The following is a 14,824-nucleotide window of genomic DNA, read 5'->3' as shown; positions in this document are numbered from 1 at the left end:
TTTACTGTCTGAGCGCTCCGGTCAAGCAGCTTATAAATCTTTCACTGACTTGATTAATCGTCTCAAAAGTGCTCCTCTGCCAGGTGAATAAATAATGAGCGAAGTGATGATTTCTATTGTTGTCCGGCTCAGCGGCGGGTCGACCCGCTGAGAGGTCGACTGTGGGGAAAAAAACAGAAATCTGATATTTAGAGAAAACGCATGAATTGGTCTCCAGAGGTGTTTTTGTCTTTCATGGTGTAATCCATGTGGCGTGTTTGTGTGCTAGGAGTGAGGATCCTCTCTTACCATTTTTTGAATAGGAAGTATGTTTTTCAGGGACACTTTAGGCACACACTGAGGCCAGCTCCCTGGAAAAGGATGCAAGCATATCTCTTTGTTAAAGGGTGACTTTTCATCTCGACTGAGACTTGCCTTTTCTGTACAGTGACAACGCTTTCAATGCAGTCAGTGCCCTGTCATCATTTCTAGCAGTGAGGATTTTTTTTGGAGGAAGTAATGACAACCTGCCCCCTGGTCTAGCAAACCAGCAGGGGGCAGAGGTGTGTGTGTGAGTGTGTGTGTGGGTGGGTGTTCCTGTGTGTTCTTGGAAGGGTTTATTCCTCCTCCACCTCCACTTTAATGACATCAGAGGAGAGACAGTAGTTCACTGCTGGGGAGCATACCAAACAGGAAGGCGCTCCCTCGCTCTCATACAGTGTCTCCTTGGGTATTACAGCTCAATATGAGCTGTTCTGTTTGGCCTGGCTGGGTTTTAATAAAACCTGACAAGGATTTATCACCTGTTCATGGCTCTATGTGCTGCCACTCTGTCAGACAGAGGTGGTGGTGGTTCGGGTGGGGGGTGGGGGGTGGTTGCTCTGGTATGCAGCAGTCATATTCTCCTCATATTAATGTGTTTGCGGGAGAACTGAACTCGCCCGGAGGAACGAGGCAATGAGGTCGGCTGATGAAATGAATGCATTAAGCAGCGGGCCATCACTTCTTTCAATGGAACTATTTTTTTTGCGCGCTCTTCCCTCAAAATCCTTCCTCCCGATTGAGACGCATCCAATTTTCACGCGTAGCGCTGCACCTCGATCATCGTGTGCGGCATCGACGTCCAAAGTTTATGAACACAATAACTAACATCTTCAGCAAAAGGAGGTTACAGGAACACCTGTGGATATGTAGGACGGCGTATAAATAACCCGTGGACGGTGGATGTTGTCGCGTCAAAATGTCCTCTGAAGAGGTTTCATTATCCTCTCTCCATCTACCCCCCTCTACCCCTCATCATTCTCTCTCCATCCCTCGCTCCACGTCATCGTCATTTCAGTGTGCGCCTCTCACCAGGCATCCCCATTGAGGACTTCTTCAGGACCGTTGCTAGGTGATGGCCCCCTGATTAACGAAGGAGCAAAGGGGTGTGTGTGTGTGTGTGTGTGGGGAGAGAAGGGAGTGTGTGTGTGTGTGTGTGTGTGGGGAAAGAAGGGAGTGTGTGTGTGTGTGTGTGTGTGGGGAGAGAAGGGAGTGTGTGTGTGTGTGTGTGTGTGTGTGTGTGTGTGTGTGTGTGTGTGTGCGTCTCTTTCTCGGCAGTTATCACTAATTGACAGCTGCCGGCCCTCAGGGCTGTATTCTAACCCCGCGCCCCCCAGTGTAATCGCAGGGCAGGGCTCTGTCGCCCCCCGTAGGATAGCGAGGAGGCTGGGGGGGGGGATAAAGGGAGGGGGCAGCGCTGCTTTGGTTCTGGCTTTATGGTGGGGCAACACACTGCAAGACCTGTTTGGATAAGCAAATAGACGCTGGGGGAGGGAGGGGCGAGGGGCTGGAACGAGGAGGGAAGGACGGGGCGAGGAGAGATGGGGGGGGGGGAAATCAGGAGGGCAGCGAAGGGCAGGAAGAGTGAGATTTGGAAAAAAATATGGAGAGGAGAAGGAGGGGCGGGGCTGTCTGAGGGAGGGGTCCCCAGCTTTTCCACAGTGCCAGTCTGCCGGCTCAACACCATCTGGAAGTATTCTCAAACACTGGCCAACTAGGGCAATCTGATTATTCAGCCCCTCCTTTTTGCAATATAACTCAAATTAAAATGAGATTATTGTGATCACACTTTGGGCTCAGAGGTTGATAATGAGCGAGGGGCAACATGTGACTGTGTATATGAGGTCTGTGTGATATATATATATATATATATATATATATATATATATACTGTATATATATATATATATACTGCAAATGTTTGCCAACTTTGGTCTCAAGTTTGCTTTAGTCTGAAAAGGCTTTCAAATATTTGCTCGAGGTGCTTTGAGTCAAAAATTGAAAAACTGTCAAAGCTATCAGTGGAACTCTGGGTAATTTTGAGGAAAAAAATGCAAACTACCCTAATAAAAAGAATCATGATTTGATTGTTGAACAAAGACTTTCACGAAATGAGCATTTATTATGTATTCAATAACATAATCGCTCTCTTATCATTAGCGCTGTGACTGAAATAAGCGGCGCTTCTCTTTTTTTTTTCATGACGCTTATTAGAGAGCAACAGAAATCAAACGGCAGACGTCTGCGTGCGAAACGTTTTCCTTCCTTTTTCAAAAGCCAAGCAATTAAAAAAAAAAAAAAGGCCCTTGTCAAATATTAACTGCGCTTAAATGTATAGGGTGACACAGAAACTGCGATATATCATAATGAATTCAAGCTAATTAGCAAAAAAGCTCTTGATGCATGCAGTCCACTGTCATCACTGCGGCTATATGCGGAGAAAAAATGCTTAATAACAGCAATCCGAAGGGTCGTGAGAATGTAATTAATATGCGCACAAGTAATTTCTGCTGAATCCTCAAACACACAGCGTTTGGTTTTGATGTAGTAAAATGTAGAAGGCACCGATTTAAAACCCATGCGTCTTGTACAAGAAGAGCAGAAACACAATTACAACTGTGTCATATCCACTCTCTGTAATCGCAGTGAGTGATTATTTTTCACAGGAAGCATGAATTAAATTACAATACAGGACATGTTTGTCTCATGATAAAGCTGCATCGCCTCCACTGTAATTATCTTCATATTACTGTAATTATTTGAAAGTGTGCAAAACGGATTATTCCCTTTGGCCTCCGCACTGCAGCACAGATCCTCTCTCTCCGCCCCGTCGCACGCCGGCCGCCTCGGCGTCTTCCTGCGCGCTTTGACATTGCCTGAGCGATCAATAGATCCCCGGCGCAGAAATGCATCTCGCCCTGATTATAATGAAGATAGCCGGTCATTTAAAATGCTAATGGCCAATTTCACCTAATAAAGAGACATTCAGCCCAGCAGTTCATTAAAATTTAGAGGTGGAAAAGTCTATTCCAATTAGGTTTCACCCTTTTTCGCCCCCCAGCGCCGAACCCATTAGGATTTTAAGAAATGTCGAAAATGTCCCATCTCACGATCTTAACACTCTGTGAGAGGAAGTACGCTGGGAACCTGAGCGGAGGGTCGCTGAGCAAAAAGCGCCATTTAGGAGCATTAGTGGCAGTTTGCGTATGACCTCATCTGCTCCTACATTTGAGTCGTGGTGCGGAACACCGACGGAGAGCGGCTTCAGGTCACGCTGCTCTTTTCAGTTGTTGGTCCGTCTTTTAGTTTCTGCCCCACGATTACTACCTTGTGTTGATGTACTTGCTATGCAGGTGGTGCTTAATGATGTAATCCTACGGTCTTTAAGGTCCTTTAACGAACCTCGCTCCTAATCTAGAACATGCAGAACGGAGGTTCATCTTCAGCCTCTTCATGTGTCACAACAGACAGCGAGGGACACCTGTGCTCTTCATTGTTGTGCATTTAGCGAATTCACACATTTACGTGTCATTACCTAAGTAGATGTGAACGTGTGAGTCCCCCACAGTCTGCACACCTGTAACATGAGGATTACACACTATGTACACCTCTGTGTCTGGAGTTCTGTCTTCTTATGCAAGCTGTGCTCAAACAGCATTAGTAGCTATACTTACACTCTTGAGTACATCATTTCCAACTAAATATGTACATTTAACATTTTCCTAAACTTGCATTTTTCCCTCCTGTAACATCTGATCTGAGACCTAAAAGATAACCGTGTGTATGAATGAATCCAACTCAAGATATCTAGTTTCATTCGTATTTTTCCCGGTAATCAGTAACAACAGGATGAACTCTCTGTCGGATCACAGGAGGGAGTTCTGTGGAAGGCTCTAGCTGCTCGCGAACACAAATGGAAACCAGCGGACCCACGAGCAGACGACCCTGGAGTTTCGTCTAAAATCGCCTCGATGATTCCGATCAAATCCGGGACGGTCGTCTGCGGAGAGGGAAATGTTCTTTTCCTTTTCGGAGGAAAGGTCAACCAACAATGTGCGGAAAAAAAAAATGGTTCCATCTGCAACACGAGCAAATCACAGGATGTGTGTTGAGCTCGGATCAGATAGCGGGACAAAAAAAGTGGAACATAAACAGCAGAGCGAGCGAGTCGAAGGCGCAGGAACACGTCTTTGTATTAAATAAACATTTTAGTGCAGATGCAGATTTGCTCAAACGAATCCCAGAAAAGTAGTTTCTGTAAAAGAATTTCACTCAGTCTCTTCTGATGCGTCTACCTTGGTGATGATGTATTCATGTCACTCATGCACCATGATAAATATGTCTTTATGGACTCAACATGAAGTCTTCTTTGATGCCTTTTGTAGTTGAGTGACTGAGCCAGTTGGATATAAAAGAACACGGGATGGAAACTAATCATGCTGCCATGTGACTTCAGAGGAATGCAATGTGTGCAGAAGCATAACGTAAAAATGGATTCTTAAATATGATAGGGCATAAACATAAAACCCCAAAAGTGCTATTTAATCCCATGTTTTATTAAAAGCATCATTAAAACCACTTTTTAATACTGTCAAAGAAAGCGTTGCCGAAAGCCTTCTCACAGTAATGTAACACACACACACACACACACTCATAATCCAATTTTATTCTTCCTTTTTCTATTTCGACGGCGTGTCAGACGCCGTGCATCAGTTTCTGTGCAGTGCGTCGGCTCTTGGTGTGTAATCTGAGAGGAGTCCGTATTAACATAGTGAATCAAACAACACAGCGGCTCATGCCGGTGATGTAAACACAGCAAATTAAACCTCCTGCAGTTCACCGCCTGGTCATCTTCAGCTAATTTCACTGTGCAAGAAATCAAGTCTCCACTCGGTGACTGCATCTGCTTCCACGCAGAACCATGAGAGCGGATATCATTTACAACTAAGCCCTCTTTAAAAGGGATTCTTAAACAAATATGTGTGAAAACTGATACAGATGCCTGATGGGATTCCATTACATATGCAAGATTTGTTCTTCCCAAGCTCTCTTCTTCTTTTGTTGTTGTTGTTGCAAGAGTTGTTTTCTTTCCTCCCTGACCTCTCCGGTCAGAACAAGACCTCTTCCACGTCCTCACAGCCGGAGAGAGCCGTCGGCGGGCCTGTGGCTGGCAATTATGCCTCAAACTGCTCTCCTTCCAAACTCTCAGACATGTTGAGTATCTACCACCCACTGCACTCACAGTAAGGTCTCCAGGCCATCAGGCCATCAGGCCATCAGGCCAAATCAAAAGGAATATCAGCTGCTGCAGATTCAACAGCTGGTTCTGCTGCTGAAGGTGCATATATATATATATATATATATATATATATATATATATATATACGATCGGGCCAGAATTTTAGTTTAAAAGTTGCACAAAATATTGAACCAACATTATCCAAAGAGTGTGAAGAAGTGTTGACACGATGCCCAACATGTTGATGTATTGTTCTGCAGAGATACTGCTGATAACCAGCGAGGTCCTTACCTGTTCATGTAGCAGCTCCAGGTGACGCACGCCTCGTTAGCGGTTAGCAGTTAGCTCGGAAAACGGCCAGCGCAGGAGGTCTGATCCCAGACGCATCGACTTCCCACTCAGCAAACGTTCTGTTGCTGCGGTGACACTGGTTAGACCCGGCTCTGTGACTCCCGTCGCTGGGGTTTGGTGTGGCAGGACTGGATTTGTCTCTACTGATGACTGTAAACTTCGATAGTTTGGACCCGGTAGTAGAGGTGAAACGCTGCCCCTTATTTCTTTGCAGCGGATGGCCAGGTACTACACATTGCACCTTTAATCGACCAAATCCTACTATCAGTATGTAATAGTTAGTGTTGGGATTCAATACAAGGCTACTAAGCAGGGTATTCTGTATTTGTCTGCGTGTTTTATACTCGTTGGTATGCAACAGGAGAGTGTGCGAGGGAATGTAAGGCCCACCCTTTACTTCAAGATTTCTCTCTTTCCTACATCGGCACGAGCTGAGATTCGGCCGATCGACCTGTGAACTTCCTCTTAGCTCACCGCCGCAAACGGGCCAACCTCACTTCACCCCTAATGAGTCTGAGATCGATCGGCTCCTGATAAAATCAGCATATTTCAACAGGAGCTGTGGTTTCTCCAATGTAGTCAAATTAAATAATTTATGATCATTCTGAGCAGCGTTTAGTCTTATTCAGTTAATCCTGCGGAACTGATTAAAATGACACAAAGATGCGGCTTGATTCAATATTCAAATATTTGTTTTGCATTTTTTCTTTAAGCAGAGTGGGAAGATTTCGGTGTTTTTTTTTTGTAGTCTGAAAAGCAAAAGTGTACTGAGGTGATAGATTACCTGCTGCACTTTAATATGAAAAGCAGGCTGGGAGACATCCAGCTGTATTTGGACTCAAACCCTCCTCAGAGGCTTCCCTTGTCTCGCTGCAGCTGAGCAGCACACAAGGAGGCAGTTAGTGACCCCCGTGACCCCGTCCACAGAGAAACAGAGCTGGGTGGGATTATATCAACGCTAGCTGGACCCGGGCCATTGCTTAGCCATAACATTCTGGCCAGAGATAACATACATTTTTAATTACATATGGACTACAGCTATGCTAAAATTTTCTCCAGTGAACCCTCTCCTGGGAGGTCGCCACTAAACTTGACATAATACATCAAACACAGCTTAATGTGATTACAATGTGCAGGGGTCTGCAGATAAGTCCAGAGCCAGGGGGGCGCTGCCGACGCTTTTGTCCTCCGTGGACAGGTTGGGTGAAGGCCCTTCACTCACCTTTCCTCAAACCGTGAAGTGCTTGTCCGACTCCATGTGTACGTCTATGCATACGTATGTGTTTACCAAGCCTGTAATCAGTCATATTATGTTCTTATATGACTGATTTTAAATAGCAAACATGGTTTTATAAGATGTGTCATGATGAAACGTTCAGTTTACTGCCAGCGCAAAACGTATCTTCAAGAAATCGTTCTCAATAATCTTCCTCTGTGTGTCATGGTGCACTCAGCAGAGTGTGTGTCTGCAATGACCGAGGCTGTATTGTGCGATTGAATGAACACAACCCACCAATGTCTCACACAACAGACACGCTCTCATTGTAATCTATGCCAGTGTGTTGCAGGCGTGCGTCTCACAACCGCAACTTGAAGCGTTGGAGAAAAAAAAAAAAAAAGCACTGAATAATAATAATGTGTCTCTGGCCGCAGGCAGCGTAGAAGGCCAGCTGTGTGTGTGTGTGTGTGTGTGTGTGTGTAGTTCCTTTAGCCAAACGCGCCATCTAAACACTGAAAGTGGGCAATGAGTGAGAAGTCAGCAGGCAGTCAGTTGGCGGCATAAAAGAGCCAAGAAAAGGTGTTTTCAGAGAAGTCCTTCAGCGTGCAGCTATCACGCAGTTTGCTGCAGCAACATGGGAGAGTAGCTGCGGTGGAAGTAGCTCATAATTCATGCTTTGTTTTAGCAACTCAAAGCTCTTTGGTTTTCTGCCGCCTCGCTGGAAGCAGGATTGAAGGAGAACCGCCAAACCAAAACAATGAGCGGAAAGACGCCGCAGCGCTTCTGCAGAGTGGAGCTACGCGGCTGAATGATGACTCTCTGAGGGTTCGCCGCTGCAACGTTCACATCACACGCCGTGAGTTGATTCATTGTTCTTTTGAAAATATTGATTGGTGTAGCTTTAAGTTTGCCCCTAAGCACCTGCTGCAAAGTCAATTACTGTCTGGAACACATTTTGTTGGGAGTCAGGGTTGGTGTATGTTGCTTTCATAATTCAAGGTTGCTCCCTAATTCACTCTAAATCTGCATAATGACTATTTTGAACTGCTTAACATGCACTCTTGCACCTGGCTAAAGAAGACCGTCTGAATACTAACAGTTTGTGGGAGAAGACAGAGGCGGTGCGATACCCTTGATGCTGAAGTTGATGAACGGCAGCGGAGCGGCTGATGTCGCCGGCCGCCTCGACATTTGAAACGCATCACGGCGCTGCCGCTTCCCTCGGCCGTCATTAATAAACGCTTTTTTAGAATAAACAGATGCCATTTTTGTTAGCGCACAGCCCAAAGTAGATTAATTGCGCCAACGCGGGCCGTGATTTGTGTTTGTCGAGCGGCTGACCTCGTGCGTTCCGTCTTCCTACCGTGACAGTCCTCTCGTCAATCAGGTCTTTGCCATTTCAAGGTAACCTCACAAAGCAGGAGCGTCGGACGGTCACCGCGGGCGGCGGCGGTCCGCCGGGGCAGCGCCGCCAAAGCTCTGAGGCCAAAGGTGTGACGGCGGGCGAGTCGCCATAGGGAGAACAATGAAGCTCCGCTGGAGTCATGTGCAGCTAGCTGCATCAGCGTGATGCACTGCAAAGCACTTTACATCTGATTATCTGATAATTAAAACTCCGTTAAGTTTACAAGCTCAATAACCTTTAATGAAATCCATTGAGGACGAGCTGCAGCGTAGCGTTGATGGAAGCACAGCTCGGCATCATGTTGTTGCAATACATTATTACGTGTGTGATTAAAGCATAACTGCTTCATGTTAAAAACTTTGCATGAAATATTGGTTCCATAAAGCGAACAGAATAAAAAGTATTGCAGGAATTCATAAATGGGCTCAGATTGCAGATGCCGGTAATTAGAGATGCGTATAAAATGTGTCAAATCAATCAGTGGTATTTTCATTCATCAAAGCAACGTGACTGCGTGTCGATTGAACGACGTGGCTCCGTAAAGAATGACGACCCGGTTACTGCTAGCTGCAGAACTGTAGCCCGTTAGAGAGGCGAATAATCCCGCCTCCTCCTCCCTTCTAAGATATTTTCCTATTTTCTAGATTTTGGAAGGTCAACGTACCGACGTGCTGCGATGGGCCTTTGACAGACTGTTGGTTTTTATTGTTTTATTTATATATTCTTTCTTTTTTTCCCGATCATTATTTGCCCCCCAAAAAAAAAAAAAAATGTATATCTACAATGAAGTGACACCAAAGTTGAAAGCTGTCAACTATTTGCACATCATCTTTCCCGAGCCCCAAACCTGCACAGCGCTCACCTCGTAGGAAATGCATTAGTTATCCCTAAATTTCCATTTCGGGGCCCGAGGTCCCGAAGTATAATTCAGCTGATTTTTGATCACATGAATAAAGAGTGTCGGACAAGCAATTGGATTTGCATACGCACTTGTCTAAAGTTTGCATTTACGCCATACCTGTGCACCACACACTAATGAGGCAATTATTTAGACAGCAGGCCTGCGAGTCTATTGGGGGAGACGCCGCGGAGTCCGCAGCTGTGGGATTAACATGGTTAGCTGGACTTCAGAGAGGCACCGGCAGACAGGGAGGGATTTCACACCATCTAATGAAGAAGACTTTTCACATTTCATGGCAAATAATGAATTCCAAAACAAATTTGCTGTGGAAAAAAAAGGAAAAGAAATGAGCTTCGCGAGAGTCCAGGAATGCATTTTGAGCGCGGGGGCCGTCGGTAAAATGTCAATTTTAAAGGCGAACGGTCATTTTTCACGCTGCTAATTCAGAGGATTCGTTGTCAACACTAAACACCTCGATGTGCTGCAATTAGCTATGTTTGTTGTAACGATGGTCTGTAGGAAATGAATTCTCACAAAAGTAATTTGACCCGGCTATACTGATATCTACTGATATTTACTGATACCTACTGATACCATGTGACACCAAACGACTGCTGAAGTGCCCGTTTAATGACCACGCTGATCAATCGCCTTGCTGATTTGATGGTGATTAGAGGCTAAAGTGTGCCACACACACACACACACACACACACACACACACACACACACACAACCTTCATATTTTAGTAAGATTTGATAGATAAATGACCTGCTAGAGAAGAGTGAATGCCGGAGGTCTGCTCTGAATGAGCTGCTTTGTTTGAGCTGTTAGCGTGAGGATCGGTAACTTTGCTATCGTTAAAATATATTAGCCTTTATTCATCATAAGGAAATGCTGATTTGTCTGTTACCTCGGTATCACGTTGTCGGGTCCAGCAGGCATGAGAGCTCCGGGCGAGGGGTCTTTTTGAAACCACCCGTGGCCTCGGATGAGGAGAACATCATCTTTCATCTCGTTTCAGTGACGACGTTCCTGACGTCTTTGTCCCAATGGCTTCAACAGGTTAAAATCAATTCGGTGGGGGGGGGGAACTTCAGCCTGTTGCGAGATTTATTGTCAGGCTGCAGTTTTGCAGGCTCCACGTTGGTGAATAATGAGGAAGCAGCGAAACGTTTGGCCGGATCAATCTGAAGAAAAGACGTTTTCCAGAAGCCTGACTAATTACACTCAGGCCCTTCGATTACTGTCTGCAGCGAAACTACTACTACAAAAAAAACAAAAACCCATCGATGAGTTATTTTGTCTCTTCGTTTACTTTGGGAGAAGTCAGGGTTAGCACCAAATGAACACTTTATAAACTCACGTTGAGCCCGGTACGCCGCGTCCTCGTGTTCACCAGAGAGACGACCGGCTCTTCCTCCTCACGCGGGTTCAGTTAAAGTTCCACATTAATATCCACAGATGACCTTTCGGATGAGCCGCAGCATTAGTCTTGTGCGTTCTAACCTGTCCTGTGTGGACATAGAGTAATGTGCTGGTTGACCGCTGAGCTGACCCTCCCAGGCATTAGAATGTAGACCACATGTCTCGCCTGTTCCTACCTCCACCGGAACACACGATAAAGTCTAAAACAAATACAGAGCAAATGTGTTGTATGAAGTCTTATCTGCTCTCCGCATACTGTGCTGATGGAATAAGCTGTATCTGGTTTGCTCTCTTCCGCTTAACGTGCATGGGCAAGCACACACAAACATGCACGCACCTGAGCGCGTCCACACACACACACACACACACACACACACACACACACACACACACACACACAATGGTACAGCAGCGACTCTGCACAGCCTTCAACCTTCAAATACCATTGAACTCTAGATTTGTTTTTGTGTGCCGCCCACAACAATGAAAAAAAAAAAAGAAGCTTGATTGACAAGTTCATATAACTGGAAACATTAGCATCTTAATTCCAGGCACTGTCACATTTGGTTAGCATCTCCTCTTCAAGGATGCGACTAATAAAGGAAAAGGTATTCATGTTACCGAACAAGCCCTCCTTTATAACCTAATTGCTTTTGGTTCAATAGCTTAAAAAGTCATTAATTACAGGGCCGGCTTGTAATGTAGGTTAAGGTGGCTTTTTTATTTTTTTTTTCTTTCTTCCACCAAGGTAATGAGCCGGCGTGCACAGTGGCCGGGGCGGATTTTGATGCGATAATAGGAGGGGTGAATACCATTTTCCCCATCTTTGCTCAATGACGGCACTGGCTGAGAGAAGAGACAGAGAGAGAGAGAGAGAGAGAGAGAGAGAGAGAGAGGCCTTTTCATAAAAAAGAGGCAACAGATAATTGAATTCCAAACAGTGCTATTTGTAGAGCTGGCAGCATGTTACGCGTGAGGTGCAAATGGCCTTAGCCAAATGCGGATGACATCAAAATGATATGTATTGTGGTAGCGCAGGGTGTAATGTGTTTGTATGTGCAGATGTGCATGTCCCTTCTAAGGGTTTTCATTACGTTCTCGGCGTTGACGGCCGGATGGCTTTCTGCTCCTCTGCTGTTAGTCTGTTGCGTTGTTGTTGTTGTTGTTGTTTTTTTTTCTTTTTTCAATTCACTACACAAAGACATGCTATTTACCGCTCTCTCCGCAGCATTGTATTGATTACCTGCTGAGGATTTCAAACACGGAGATACACATTCTACGATTGTTGTTGCGCAAACGTTGAGTGGCACGCCAATCTTCTGCAAGGTTAAACAACGCACATGCATGAAATCCATACGAGCGCTCCGTTCCACACACACACACACACACACACACACACACACGCGTGCATTAAGAGGCCTCTGCTGAGGAATATGGATGAAGCTTAAACAAAGCGATTTGCTTGAACACGAGCGCGTTGCCCCAACGCTTCCTGTGAAGCTCCTTCCATCGATCAGCGACAGGAGCGGCCTTTCCCTTCAGGCTGCCGCGGAGCGCATTCAGCGGAACACTTTTTTTTTTTTTTGTCCCGTGACCTCTAACCCCCCTCAGAGATCTGATGGCATTTCATTGACGGCCTCCACCTCGAGTGAGAATGAGAGGAAGGAGGAAGGGAGGAGGGGGAAGCGGGCCGACGGCAGTGGTTGCTCAGTGACTTTGGAGGAGATTAGACGATTGAGTTCACCTTTAATGACGGAGGAGATAGTCTTTCAGTGAGGGGAAATGCCAGAGCTCAGCAGTTTGTTTTGTGTGGCTCTAAGAGCTTCCTGTGTCAGGTTCAGGTTGCCTGTCTCCCTCCCCAGCAGCGGCCTTTTGTCTCCGAGCCACAAAAGGCAGCACAGTGTTGGGGGGGGGGGGGGGGGGGGGGCTCAGACCCGGCTCCTCTGCCACACAGCGAACCATACCCTCCTCAGGGGATTCTTCTGTGTGACTTCAAGGAATCTCATGACAACACATTTGTGTGGGTGTGTCCCGCTGCAAAATGAATCGCCTTCACACACACACACACACACACACACACACACAGGCGCACACACACACACACACACAGGCGCACACACGCTTATGACCCACATAAAACTCCAAGGAAGGAGCTGCTCTTCAAGGTGTGAAGGATATGTTTTATCCCGTCGGGCCACGAGAAGTTCTCTTTAATGGACTGTGGGAACTCAGCAGTGGTGGAAAGTTGTTGATTTCTCTCCTTTGAACATATACAAAGTATCGAGATAAACTACTTAATGTGAAAGACGATGACGCTGTTGGTTGGTTTTCCGTCTGTCCTCAATGTTGTTTGCGTCGCCGTCCATCACTGCAGCACACACACACACACACACACACACATGCGCTCACACACGCAGTGCATCAGTAACACTACACCTAGCATAATTGGGGACGAGAGTCAAAGTCTTTTGTGTGAACACCGTCGGTGAGATATCATCATCTCTCCTCGTATCACATTCAATACCGTAACGCATCTTTTGATCCAAAACGTGTCAATGATACAATGAAGCAGATTCACTGTGCGCTGTGAGCTGTAAAGTTACATCGCTTTCTTTCCAAGGCCGCGGTGCAGTTCGATTTTTGGCAAAGCTCACCAAAAATTTATGTGTGGTCCGCGTGATAGATTTTCTTTTTTGCTCGGGGAGGTCAAGAGAGAGAGAGAGAGAGGATGAGGCATGGCCTCGTAACGGCACACATGCCGCCCGTCTCTAAAGAGGCTCGGCTGAACCAGAACAATCCCGAAGGCCTTTAGCTTTGCAGCCAAATTAAATTAAAACAAATTCACAGCGAGTGAGCTTCAGACAGGGTCTGCTGCTGACCAGGAAGTGAACCCCGTCCTCTCTGTGTTGATCAAACTGAGCAACTCACACACACACACACACACACACAGATGTCCACAAACCTCTTCCTCCCTCTGCTTCACCCTCTCTCTCTCTCCCTCTCTCTCTCTCTCTCTCTCTCTCCCTCTCTCTCTCTCTCTCTCTCTCTCTCTCTCTCTCTCTCTCTCTCGCTCATCCTCTCTCTCTCTCTCTCTCTCTCTCTCTCTGTCTCTCTCTCTCTCCCTCTCTCTCTCGCTCCCCCTGGTTGTGAACCTGACATTCCTGCTGGCTCCGTCTCTTTGAAGTGGCTTGTTGGAGCGGGCTCCCGTTACAGGGGCCGGGGACTGGCGAAAGCCGATCTGTCTGGCTGGGACGAACGGCCCTGGCCCAGGGGTTAATCAGTAGACCCAGTACACTGCCCACTCTGTCCACACAACACACACACACACACACACACATGCGCAGAAATGCAGACACTGCCCACTCTTGTCCTCACGGCGCAGCTGTAACAAGACCAGCCAGATTTGGAGGTTAAGAAAGACAGCCACAGCCCAACCGCTTTGAAGTTGACTGGCAGCCACCAGGGTTTGGACTCTTAAAGAAGAGAGCTGGCCGGGGTTCAGCAATATACCGGGTCATGTGGCGTTTGAGTGTGTGACTGTGTGCTTTGGGGCAGGAGACGGGAAGCTGACTAATCTCTTTTTTTAACCCTCTGCTGAAGTAGAGCTCAGGTTGTGAACACCCATATTTGAAAACATATATCTGAACTATGTTGTTAGCGCAGATTAAAAAAAAAACCCAAACCTCAGAAGAAGCTGAAGAGCACTTCTGTTAAGAGCCATATATACGCAAGAACAATTTGAGTAAATAGGCATTTTGAATGAACATTAACCCTTTATTATGAAATAATGAAACCATTAGTTGGGTGCATTTAGCGTAGCCATCATGCATGTTCATATTTAGATTGCTTTTATCTTGAGTTAATGCATCGGTGGTGTTATTGTGAGGGAGTCATTCCACAAAATAATCAGTCGGCAATAAACTCCGATAAAGCGCGGCAAACAGCGGCTGGACCATCCAATCAAAAAAAAAAGTGTAAATTAA

Source organism: Cebidichthys violaceus, unplaced genomic scaffold (genome assembly GCF_023349555.1).
Source record: "Cebidichthys violaceus isolate CVI_PGR_0920_01 unplaced genomic scaffold, fCebVio1.0.p SCAF_39, whole genome shotgun sequence".
Taxonomy (NCBI): Eukaryota; Metazoa; Chordata; class Actinopteri; order Perciformes; family Stichaeidae; genus Cebidichthys; species Cebidichthys violaceus.
The sequence above is the reverse complement of the archived record's forward strand: the minus strand, read 5'-3'. Positions refer to the sequence as shown.